The following is a 10,860-nucleotide window of genomic DNA, read 5'->3' as shown; positions in this document are numbered from 1 at the left end:
CGCAGAGCTGGGGAGAAGCTGACAGATGGAGGGCCCTGCGTGCGGCCCCTTGCGGCCCCTGCAGCCGGGGGAGGGGAGCCGGGCAGGGGGCCTGGGAGAGGAGTCGTCTTCAGGGACTGGGTCCTCTGGGGACAGAGTCTCTGCAAGACCAGGATGTGAAGTGCTGCCTCTGGCCTGCTGTGGTCCAGCTTGGTCATGGGAGACCTGGGAAGAGAGCCAGTGCCAGCTCTCATCATCCGGACAGCGCCAGGGATTGCCTGGGGACCTTGGCTTCTACTCAATGGCCAAGCAACCCTGGCATCCGCACTCCCAGCTCGCTGCATCTACAGGTTGTGTCAGCAACTGTCTGGACACAAAGCACGGGTACCGAGCGACTGGCCTTGGGACACCTCATCAGGACGCAGTATGGTTCGTGTGGGTGAACGATGTGGGGGTGGCACTGTGGCATAGTGGGCTCAGCTGCCATCTACAGAGCTGGCATCCTGTATGGGCACCGGTTTGAGCCCCTGCTGCTCCACTTCTGGTCCAGCTCCCTGCTAGTGCACCTGGGAGACCAGGGGACAATGGCTTCGATGCTTGGGCCCCCGCATCCACCTGGGAGACTCTGATGAAACTCGTGGCTCTCGCCTGGTCTAGCCCTGGCCGGTGTGGCCATTTGGGGAGTGATTCTGTGGATGGAAGCTCTCCTTCTGTAGAGAGGTAACATCTGAAGAGAACAGAAGGATGGGGAGAGGGGAGAGGCGGTGGATGGAGGTGGGAGCCAGCAGGCAGCAGGAGGACATGGACTCGGACAGCACTGCAGATGTGTGCTAAGGCGCCCGGGGCAGAGAGCCCGTCTGAGCTGGCAGGGAGCACGCGCCGGGCAGCTCCGGGGTAACTCCTGGGGAGAGGGCTTGCACAGGAGCCGGAGGTCAGGCCAAACCGGAGCCGGGCCCGGGGGATCTCTGCGATTGCCCCCGTTCATCTGGCAAGTCCTCGTTACGTCCAGCAGCTGACGGAAGAGGGCAAAGATCCTCTTCTGCCACGGTGGGACATTTACGAGAGGCCGCTCGTGTTTGCAAGTGACACACTGCTGAGCCCATGCGGGATGCGGCCTGGGAGCTCCGACCGCTCTCCGTTCCATTCGGTTCCATTCGGTTCAACACGCGAAGGTGCGTCTTCGCCCTCCTGGGGGGTCGGTCCGGGTCAGGTGGAGCCTGCTTAGCACAGTGAGATGACAATGAATTGACACATCAGAGAAATGTGTGAACGGCGGACAAAGCACCACGAGGGCACAGAGGGAAGAGTCCCCACGCAGTGGACAGCGAATCCTTCCCCAACAGTGGACAGCGAATCCTGGAGGGCTCCAACTTCTCTCACGCTGCGGCCCCGGGACTGTGGGCCGCCCCGGCTGAGGCTTCGGAGCCACTGTGGGGCTGCGCAGAGGTACGGCAGGGACCTGGGGACTTCCGGGTGGAGCCGAGGCCCTCCTGAACAGGGTCTAGGGAGGGGGCAGTGAGGGCACCTGAAGGGTTTCCCCAGGGCAGCGGGGGTCACTGGAGCAGGGACACCCCCCCTTTTTTTCACCTGAGTTCATGGTGGCTGTACCTGCTACGAGGACCGGGGCAGCGACAGAGGCAGTCGCATGGACAGGCTGCCCTGGCTTGGAGCTGGGGACATCAGAGAAGGTCACGCACTCAGGGGCCAGCCTCTGGAGCCCAGGGCCGCATGGGGTGAATCGTGTCCCCAGCGTTTGTGAGTTGCAGCCTCAGTTGCTCACTGCCCTAGGATGAGGTCTGATTTGGACAGCAGAGAATGTGGCAGGAACGGTGTGAGACAAGGTCGTCATGGGAAGGCAGTGGGCACATGCACCTGCGTCAGGAGGACACCTAGTGAATATGAAGGCAGAGCGGTACACCTGCCAGCCGAAGGACGTTAAAGGTCCCTGGACACCTGCCAGGAGCGGGGGACAAGGCAGGGGGAGTGTCCCTTCACCACACACACAGCCTGGAAAGGACCGGCCCTGAGGGCAGCCTGACTTTGGGCCTCTCCTGCAAGGACTGTCCTTTGCTGGGGCTTGGGTCACATGGTTCGTGACAGCGAGAAGGAATGGTGCTGAGTTCTGACCAGCATGAGCCCTGGCCTCACCCACCAAGGGATTGTGAGTGCCACCCTGGGGCTGTGGGCTGGACACAATGCTTCAGAAAGAATTGCACAGCCACACCCACGGTGCTTAGTGATGGGGCCAACGGGAGCCCATCAGGGTGGAGACCTAATGACCGAGCCAAGTGTCCTGCTGCAGACAGGCCTGGGGGGTGGCCCGGCACCCAGCAAGGAGGCGAGCTGAACTGAGTCCTCGCCACGCCTCATCTCAGACCCCAGCACTCGGAGCCAGGAGAAACCATCCAACTGGTGGTCGGGTGCCCAAGGGAAGTGGGTACGCTGCTCCCGGCAAGCCCGCGGGCAGCAGGGGAAGCGGCTGCTCCCCGGGCTGAGGACACCAGCGAGCCAGAAGAGCCCCCTGCGAGTCCTTGAGCTAACGTGTCCTCGGAGCCACACACTTGGGGCCCGGTAAGAGCAGCCGTGGGTTCAGGTCAGGAGAGGCTTCACTGATGGAAAGGGCGGGTGGCCTGGTGGCAGGACCAAGGCTGTGACCAGAAGCCTGCACCTGCCTCTGAGTGCAGGTGGGCAGGGCGAAACAAGCCAGGAAGTATAGGATGCAGGTGACAGCGTCAGCGGCCCACTTGTCAGGTCTCTCGTCGGATTCTAGTGAGGACCCCTGCTGCGGGGTCGCGTCCAGGTTCAGCTCCTTCAACTCCTCCATGTGGGAGGAGAGTGCAGGCCCTGGACCATGGGACCGAGGGACAGGAGGGACCCAGCTGCTGTAAGGGTGATGGCAGTGGTCAGAGAGGAGCAGCAGGAGAGAGCTTCTTGCCTGGGGCTTGTCCAGCGAGTCCAGTGGCTTCCAGGCCCGGGGACTCAGCCCGGCATGGCGACCTGTCCCTGTGGCACGAAGTGGCCAGAACGTCTAAGCCATTTGTTTTCTGAGCTTGGACAGAAGTGGGTTTCTGTATTCAGTGTGGCTGTCGGCCGCACGCTCAATGTCTCCACACCCCACGGACAGGACTGGGGACACTGTCCAGGCCACTGCTACGTCCCTCCTTGGCCCCGGCTTGCACTTCCTAAGGCCGCTTCTCTCCAGCCAGCCCTGGTTTGGCTGACGGCCTCCCAGTGTTTCCCTCTGCTCTGCCCTTGCACCCGCACTGGGCTCCTAGCCGCAGCAGCAGGCCGCAGCGGGGTTTGGAGGGGAACTGGGCAGTAACGGAGGGATGTTGGAAAGCATCGGGCTGGGGCGCCACAGCCTCGGCTGGTTGTAGGGAGACCCGCTCTGTCCTCGCTCAATGTGTCTGTGACCAGGAGCCTGTGCTGCGGAAGGTCTGGGTGTCTGAGGTCAGGGCCACAAACCCGTAGCTGCCTGGCACTGCCTGGTGTTTCCTGGCACTGCCTGGCCCTGGGGAGCCCTGCTGGGTGCTGAGCTGCTGGCTTCCCTGGGGCTGGGGGAGTGGAGGTACTTTGGGGAGGGAAGTGCTGGCCTGTGTCCTACATGGTGTCTCCCAGGGAAGGACACCTCAGAACCCTTACGGGCGGGGACTGCGGTATACCTGGGGTTTGCACTGCTTTGCTGCAAGGCCTTCCTGTAGCTGTGCCCAGGCATGCATGACCGAAGGGGGAACCTGTGCCCTGAGCCTCCCAGCCATGAAGGAAAAATCGCTCCAATCAGCAAGGCTGCTGGGGGGACTGACTCACGTGTGAAACAAAGGGCCAGGAGAGGACACACGGGCTCACACAGGGAACAGACCAGGGTCACAGGACATACTCCCTCACAAACACCATGTCACACTGTACACTCACACACACACCATGTCACACAGTACTCTCACTCACACACCATGTCACACAGTACACTCACACACACACCATGTCACACTGTACACTCACACACCATGTCACACTGTACACTCACACACACCATGTCACACTGTACACTCACACACACACCATGTCACACTGTACACTCACACACACACACACCATGTCACACTGTACTCACACACACACACCATGTTACACTGTACACTCACAAACTATGTCACACTGTACACTCACACACCATGATCACACAGTACACTCACACACCATGTCACACTGTACACTACACACACACCATGTCACACTGTACACTCACACACACACCATGTCAGAGAGACAGAGAGGAAGATCTTCCTTCCGATGATTCACTCCCCAAGTGAGCGCAACGACCGATGCTATGCCGATCCGAAGGCAGGAGACTCTTCCAGGTCTCCTATGCGTGTGCAGGGTCCCAAAGGTTTGGGCCATACTCGACTGCTTTCCCAGGCTACAGGCAGGGCGCTGGAAGGGAAGCGGGGCTGAAGGGATAGAAACGGTGCCCATATGGGATCTCAGGCGTGCAAGGCGAGGACCTTAACCACTTGCACCACTGCGCCGGGCCCTATTCATATATTTTTATCACTCTCATCACCCGTGGTTCTGGTGAAAGCTAACAAATACCTTCCAAGCCATTCAAAAGAGCTGTGGATCAGAAGCAACAGTTGTCTTCCCGGGAAAACCGTCATTGCCACTGCGGAGCCTCTCTTTACACACCCAGACTTTGTGTCCATCAGTCACATACTCTCTTTAAGAGCGAGCATCAGGAATGTATCACAGCTAAGCCCAATAACTCTCACCACGGAACAGTCAATGTTGTTAAGTAAACAAATACAAATACAACTTACTTTCTCCAAGTTTCTAAGTCACTGAAACAAAAGCATAAAATGCTCAAACAGCTCTCTCTCTCTCACATCAAGGCAATATACTGATTTCAACTCTCACTGCAAGTTAGCAAAATACAATCAGGAACATACCAACTTGGTCACAGCAAAATTAGTGCTTAACACTGCATGATTTCGACTGATTGACTGATCATCTTCAATTAGAATAGCACAGTTTTTCCTTCCAACGACGTACTCAGTGCCAGTCAAAAGTCTGTATGGTTCTAAGAGGAATAAAATAATGAGACACAAACACACATACATAAATGTGTACATTATATAGGATAAAATTCATGATATGCCAAGAAAACATTTTAGTTTGCTATTTCAATGTTAATCAGTTTTACATAAATTAAGCTCACACTTTCTATTAACCCCTTTTGAGGAATATCAAAAGATCACCTACATGAATGCAAGGGCATACCATTTCTTTCAAGGAATAACAACAGTGAAAGGAATTAATACTTTCCCAAAGTATACATTTACTGAAATCCCAAGTAAAGTCCCAATATGAACTTGACTGGAGCTTCCATCCATTAGTTCACTCCCCAAATGGCCACAACAAAAGAGCTGTGCCGATCTGAGACCAGGAGACAGGAGCTTCTTCCAGGTCTCTCATATTGAGTGCAGGGTCCCAAGGCTTTGGGTTGTCCTGGACTGCTTTCCCAGGCCACAAACAGGGCGCTGGATGGGCAGTGGAGCTGCTGGAACAAGGACTCGTGCCCATATAGGATCCCAGTGCTAACAGCTGAGGATTAGCCAGTTGAGCCATCACACCAGCCCTTATTCTTCGTTTGTAAATTTTTACCTTACTTTACTTATTTGGGGGACAGGGATACGTGTTCTGACTTACTGCCCAAACATCCAGGGTATCTGAGCCCTGGACTCAAGCTAGGTCTGCCCACAGGTGGCAGTAACTCAACTCTGAGCTGTGGCCAAGGGTGCACTTTACCCAACAGCTGGAGACAGGCTGAACAGGACTCCCAGGCTAGCCCTGCTATACAGTGCCAAATGTCTGCCCTGAGCAGTGCTATCCCTGTAACAGATGGCTAAGTCTCAGCCTGTCACCTACTCAGACCAGGTCCTGCAGGGCAAATGCCTTCTCACTGCACGCTCAGACCAGGCCAACAGTAAGCTGCAACTAACCAATCCTGCTGTTTCTGGAAGTCACCTCCTACCGTCTGCTGGACTGTTGGGTACTGCTCTCTCAACCTCCACTGGCTCAGGCCACACCTTGATTCATGAAGCCTTTCCTCAGGTATGCTGTGCCAAACTCAATTTGTCTCAGGTCTGTCTTCTTTCCACACATCCACAGGAACCCTGAGGGCCATGAGACAAACTGAAATCTTTATGGTCTGGCCTTGCACTGGTGCAAGTTCATAGGAATGCCTGTATTGGTATTTACAAAAGTCCTTCAGAGGTCAGATCATATTAATTCTCAGTTTGCAGTGCTGGCATCGCATGTGGGCACTGGTTCAACCCCAAGCTGCTCCACTTCCCATCCAGCTCCCTGCTTCTGGCTGGGAAAGCAGTGGAGCATGACCCAAGTTTCCTGCACCCCTATATACACATGGGAGACAAGACGAAGCTTCTGGCTCCCAGCTTTGCACTGGCCCAGCTCCGGCCATGAAGGCCATCCCGAGAATGGAAGACTTCTCTGTCTTTCCTGCTCTTATTCAAGTGAAATAAAGAAATCACCTTCTTTTTTTTTTTCTTTAAACCTCTTTACATAGCCAGTCAACACTGCATCTCGGGAGACCCTTTTTTTCCCAATCACAATGTGAACACCCTGAGCACACAGGTAATCATGGGTTTACTGGCTTACCGTTTTATCAGCCAATAAGGACCACAAACAGCAGGCAGGCAACTAGCAACTTCCACTAGGGAAGTGCAGACACACAAGAAAGGGGCGGGGTGAAGTGGCCTGGCTTTTACTGCAGCTCCCCTGGGACACCAGCATCCCAGGTTTGTGCAGGGGGTCCAGCCCAGCACCGCCAAGGCGCACTCTGACAGACAGCAACTGAGGCCCTTGCATCCCGGGGTTCCTGGCTTGGGCCTGACCAGCCTCAGTGTTGGACACATCTAGGGCAGTGAACTCGGAGATGCAAGATTCTGGTCTCTCTTTCAAAAAGAAAAAGTCTGGGCTGTCCCCTCTTGCTGACAGCACGGAAACGCGTCTGAAACAACAGACAGCTTCTCCGTGCACCTGTTTCTCCTCAGCCACCTCAGCCAGGGCTCAGCGAAGGGCCAGCCGCCCCACCGCCCATGCCCACTGCACAGCGCCGGGGTCCCACGGCCACTGCACAGCGCGGGACAGGGCCGGGCGTCCACCCGCCCAACCCCGGGGCCGAGGACAGCCGGCCTTCCCCGCCACGGCGCAGCCGGGACCACCACGCGCGTGCCAGACCCCCGGGTTCCTTCCCGTTCCGCCGTGCCCCGGAAGGTAAGGGGACCCGACCGGAAGCGACCCTCCCCGACTTCCTTCCCCGCGTTGGCGCTCCTCCGAACCCGGGCCCTCTGTCCCTCTCTGTCCTTACCTCGGGCTGGGCCCGCGGCCGGGAGGAGCTTCCACATGGGCCCTGCTGCCGGCCGACGCGACCGGCGCCAGCCCGCCTGCCAGCCGCCCGAGCTGCGGGGCGAGCGCTCCCGGGCCGCGCGAGCCTCTGCTGCCGGCGGGATGCAGCGGGCGTGCGGCCAGGGCGCGGGGCCGCCACCTGCTGGGGAGCCAGGAACAGCGCTGTCTACAAGTTCACCAGGTACTTGTTGGCAAGAATTGCAGAGTCCCCTAAGAAAAAGCTCTGAGAAAAACTTTGAAATGTTATTTGCAATACGTTTAATAAAATTAATGCAAAATCAATCAAGGAGAAGAAAAGATGTGTTTTAGCCAAGTATGTTTGGAGACCATTGGAATGTGATTCTAGTTGACTGCTGTCCAGGTTTGGTTTATGTCAACTCTTAAGAGTTAAGTCCAGCATGAAATTGTCTCCTACTAGACAAAATAATTGTGGTAAATAACTGATAAATTTGAAAAAAGGAAAAGAAACTGGATGCCTATATTGTCGTAGTGCCACTTTGGTAGAGTCTAACTTCCGTGGGTTGCCTGGCAGAAGCCTGTTCAGAAGGCATTTTTTGGTATTGCCTTTTGTGCATTTTATTATGAAAATGCTGCAGTCATATTTAGTGAAAAAAGATCTGAATTACTGCTTATAATAGAAATAAAAGCAAGCATTGGTTGCTTAAACTGGTTTCTCATGTCCAACCAGAAAAAGAGAACTTTAGTGAAGGTAAGATAAGTAAATGCACACACATACACCATATATACTTTTTTGAGGGGGAGGGGTAGCTAAAAGGAAATCAATTGTATGTAATACTTTAATAAATTCCTAAAATATTTGACAACTGACATTTTCATTTTGGAAATTCAACTAAATCTAAAAGCATTGTAAAGTTACTATGGTTAAAAAACGAATAAGAAATTGAAATGATCTCTGTTTTTTTTTATAACATGTAGAGCTGCTATTTTACTACTTGGGGAATGGGAAGTGAAAATTGGACCCTGGAGGGTTTCTACACGCTTTCATCACTTCTCTTTTAGAGAATATTAAAACATCCAGTGTTAACTGGATTAAAACAATTACTAAGTACCATCAGCAAGGAAAGTCTTGAGTTTGTTAGCATTGTGACCTCCTGGAAGGAGAGATGTTGAGGGTGTTGAGAACAGTGCTTTTCCATGTGTCTGGTCTCTGATCCAAGTTATACGCACAAACAGAAGCTATGAGCTTTCAGGGCACACACTGCTTTAAATGTATAATGCAACTTGCTGCCAGAACCAGATGTGTTGAAGAAAGAAAACAAAACCACCTCCTTTCTATAGCCAATAAAGTCAAGTTTACTGTTCTGTTTTAACAAGATTGTATTTTATTTTGCATAGCCGCACATCTGCTTATTTAAAAAAAATACTTACACTTTGGTAGTAATGGTTCAGTACAAGTGAGTATTACAGCTTAATGTCTCTGTGTTCTAATTCTAAGTGTTCTTTTATTCCAGGTCTTATAGAGCAGATAAGACATCTGTAAGGTCATTTTTTGAAATATATTATAAAATAATAAAAAAGCTAACATAATTAAAAAAAATAAAGAATTGCAGAGAGAGCAGGAGAGACAGACAAATGTTTCAGCTGCCCTGTGGTTCCCGAATGGCTCAAAGATCAGGGCTGGACCAGGCCCAAGTCAGGAACTTCATCAGGGTCTGCCTTGAGGGTGGTAGGGGCCCAAGCACTGGGGCCATCTTCCAGCTGCTTTGGAAGGATTTTTGTAGTTTAATCAACAACCTGAGGACGTTTTTCATTGATGCATTAGGATACTCCATGCATTTGGATTTCCTTGGTTGCAATGATTCATTTGTGTGGATTCCTAAGGAGAGTGTTAGCAGTGAGGATGATGGTTTCATCCCAAAGTAACTCCTTGAGATTTTCTTTTTCAAATTCAAGTCAACTTATCCTAATGTCTCTGTTGCATATTATGCTCTCATCTAATCATACATGAAGTATGGGTAGTCTGCCACTATGTCAATTTTTTCCTGTTTCAGGTTGGTTTAAGGTTTCCTAATGTATCATCATCTAACTGCAAGTCTCATCTTTTCTTCAAGCCAGGACACCTCCGACTATTTGAGAACACACATGTGATGGTGTAATTTCTGCTTTTCTGAAAGAACTCGGAGGAGATCTGATAGAGGAGCTTGGGGAACACTTCTGTCGGGACACAGTCCCTGCAGGTAAGCACAAGAACCAGGGCAGGGAGCAGCCCAGCCCAGGCCTGATTACAGTACCCACCAGCATACCTGTGGCTCAGATATGGGGGCAGGCCAGGCTGCACCCGTTCTTGGCAGCCACTGGCAGAGCTGAGAACCAGGACAGGGTGCAGGACAGGCCTAGTCGGGCTGTAACAGCAGCCAGTTCACATTTAGGATTGTGACTGAGGGCTGGCTAGGCTAGGCTAGGCTGCAGTTCCCACCAGCATGAGCTAGAATTAGGCACAAAACATGCCAGGCCAGGCTGCAGCATCAGCTGACAAATGCCAAGATGAGGCAGGCCATGCCATACCAGATGCAGCACCCGCCAGTACATGTGAGACCAGGGAGAGGTGGGTTAGCATGATAGGGTGGCAGCAGGGGTTCCTACTGGTGGGAGTGAGAACTGGGACTGAGGGCAGACCAGGCCAGACCAATACCCATAGGGCTGCATGTGAGCTGGGAAAGGCAGCAAGGTCAAGTGACTATAAACACTGTGCATGCATGAGCCAGAAGAAGTGCAGGCTGCCCGGGCTTTGCCACAGCGTCAGGGCTGGCAAATGCTGGGACTAGGGGCAACTCCTGTCAAGCTAGACTGCAGAACCACCAGGAGAGTGCAGGATCTCCCAGTAGGGAAACTGTGGGCTCCTCTCTAATGAGCTGTGACTCCCACAGGTAAGCATGAGAAGCAGGGCTGCAGGTGGGACTGTCTGGCCAAGCAGTGGCATCTACTGGAATGAGTGTGGGCTGGATAACGGTGTTCATTGGGTTGAACTAGGCTAAAACGCCCATTGATGTATACAAGAGCTGAATGGGATGGTGTCAGACAGGAGCAGTCTGCTGCACATAGTGAGAAGTACATTGATGGTGATTTTGGGGAGGTCACTCTGACTAGGCTACAGTTCCTGCTGGTATGTTTGAGGATCAAATGTGTAGTGGGCTGGGTTGGGCTGGACTGAAGCATCCATTTGTTTGTGTAAGAGGTGGGCTTGACACAGAACTGACCCAGCACAAGCTGATGTGTTGTCAGACTAAGCCAGACCCTGTACTGGCAAGCACACACAGAGTCAGGTCTGGGTTCAGCAGAGTCGAAGTCTCTGTGGGATTCACCCAACTGAACCACTGCACTCAGAATTGCAACCGTGTGTTGAATCCTAGGACCAGTGGACTGACTGTGGAGTGCAAGTATCAGAAGTGGGCTTCCACAATAGCTAAGGCAGAGTAATGGATGGCATACCCAGGT

General features: G+C 53.2%; 1 long non-coding RNA gene across 1 annotated transcript; it reads right to left on the bottom strand.

Moving 5' to 3' along the window:
- Positions 1-1,084: 1,084 nt before the first annotated feature.
- Positions 1,085-7,481, bottom strand: LOC121166344. The gene is made up of 3 exons (XR_005885398.1): positions 7,367-7,481; positions 4,923-5,053; positions 1,085-1,196 (listed from the first exon to the last, which is right to left on the bottom strand). It is a non-coding gene; the product is annotated as an uncharacterized LOC121166344 (long non-coding RNA).
- Positions 7,482-10,860: the final 3,379 nt, after the last annotated feature.

This window comes from Ochotona curzoniae, unplaced genomic scaffold (genome assembly GCF_017591425.1).
Source record: "Ochotona curzoniae isolate NIBS_2020 unplaced genomic scaffold, NIBS_Ocur_1.0 patch129, whole genome shotgun sequence".
NCBI classification, from domain to species: Eukaryota; Metazoa; Chordata; class Mammalia; order Lagomorpha; family Ochotonidae; genus Ochotona; species Ochotona curzoniae.
This window is presented reverse-complemented; position numbering and strand designations above follow the sequence as displayed.